Here is a 2,230-nt window from a genome sequence, read left to right as displayed (position 1 = left end):
ACTGGATGTTGTATAGAATCATAAAATGCTTTGGATTGGAAAGGACCTGTAAAGGTTATCTAGTCCAACCCCCTGCAGTGAGCAGACACCTTTAACTAGGTCAGTTTGCTCAGAGCCGCATCCAACCTGACCTGGAACATTTCCAGGGATAAAGCTTCAATCACCTCTCTGGGAACCTGGTGCCAGTGTCTCACCACACTCATTGTAAAAAGTGTTTCTTATATCTAGCCTAAATCCACCCTCTTTTAGTTTAAAACCATTACCCCTTGTCCCATTGCAACAAGGCCTACTAAAAAGTTTGTCCTCATCTTTCTTGTAAGCCCCCTTTAAGTACTGAAAGGCCACAATAAGGTCTCCCCAGAGTCTTCTCTTCCCCAGGTTGAACCCCAGCTCTCTCAGCCTTTATCCACAGGATGTGTTCCATCCCTCTGATCATATTGTGGCCCTCCTCTGGACCCACTCCAACTGGTCTTTCCTGTGCTGAAGACTCCTGCACTGGACACAGCACTCCAAGGGGAGCCTCACCAGGGTGGAGCAAACTAACAGGGTTCAAAACATAACCAATTTTCTCTAGAAACCCGGTCAGCAAAAATATACTGTAAACTGTATTTCTGAGGGCTTTTTAGTTCTCATTTTTTCCTACCATCATTTGTTTCAGTCAGGGTTTCTAGGCACTGTTCCTGAGTCACATCCTCAATAATTATGATTAGAAACATACCTCTAAAAGCTCTACTTCAGGCCAAATAACCCTGGATAAACCACAATGTGCTTCAACTCCAAAGCAGTATTTCTGGCATAAGGAGAATAGGAACATAGGCGTGCCAGACAACATTGGACATACCATAGTGTTGTGAACCCATAGCTTTATGAACGCTTCCTTCAAACATACATCCATGCTGCTAATGAAGCTATGTAACAATGCAGTGTACTTCAGCAATTTCAATTATCTTCAGCCTTTAAACATTTTTATACTGATCTGGTTTATTACTTCTTGCCTTTCCTTTCCCCCCCTCAGCTAAGTACCCATGCAGGAAGGAAGGGAGATTCATCTGACTAGCTATCAACTCCTTTTAGTCAATAAAGAAAACAGGCATTTTTAGTGCACAGTTAGTTTCATCCTTAAATATTTAAAATAACATGAATTAATCTCATCTTAGAAGTACTCATTTTTCTGTACTGATTATAGGGAAGCCTTAGATGACCTGATACATGCACCAACACTGGAGATGTCTAATGTGGGGTTCAGCTTAAAAGACCTAAATCTGGGTGTCTGTGCATATCTAACTGAAAGCTTGACAACTAGGTGCTATTATAGTCAGTAGACTGGTGAGTGATTCAGTGTATTCAGTGATTTTAAGATCAACCGAATTAGTTCTCTAGGTTCAATTCACTGTATTGATTAGCTCCCCATTAGCTATAAAAGGAACTTCAGGTATAAAGTGAATATGTAAAGATCTATGCATTAACACCTAATTTCAGAGCCTTAAATTACCAGTTGAGTCCTACTACTCCTGTCTTCCACTCGTTTTGTTTAACTTATACATCTTACATTTTTTTCTTGAACTAGTCAAGTAATCTTACACCCAGTTACCTCTAGTTCATCTTCCCTGCAACACTCATACCCTTTTTCTTTGGTCACTTTGGTCATATAAATATATGAGGGCTGAGTGTCAAGAAGAAAGGGGCAATCTCTTTTCACTTATGCCCTGTGACAGGACACGGGGCAATGGACACAAGCTGGGGCACAGGAAGTTCCACCTCAACATGAAGAAGAACTTCTTTACTGTAAGGGTTCCAGAGCACTGAACAAGCTCCCCAGGGAGGTTGTGGAGTCTCCTACCCTGGAGACTTTTAAGACCCATCTGGATGAGTTCCTGTGTGATCTGCCCTAGACTAGATGGCCCTGCTTTGGCAGGGGGGTTGGACTCGATGATCTCCAGAGGTCCCCTCCAACCCCTAACATTCTGTGATTCTGTGATCTATAATAGCATCTCCATAACATCAGCATCTTTGGATTTCTTTTATCCTCTCACATGTCCTGCTTATCATCAATGTACAGCACTATTAATCATTGCCAGAAAATTCCTTGCATAAAATTTCCTAAAACATCTCTCCTGTTATCATATTGCATGGTGGGCAGGACCTTATTTTCTCCTCACACCTACACAAAGCCCATTTACGGGGCATGTTGATACATTTCAGATGTTGACATACTGAGAACATTTTAAAT

The sequence above is a fragment of the Merops nubicus genome, unplaced genomic scaffold, assembly GCF_000691845.1.
Source record: "Merops nubicus isolate BGI_N331 unplaced genomic scaffold, ASM69184v1 scaffold14569, whole genome shotgun sequence".
Lineage (NCBI taxonomy): Eukaryota > Metazoa > Chordata > Aves > Coraciiformes > Meropidae > Merops > Merops nubicus.
This window is presented reverse-complemented; position numbering follows the sequence as displayed.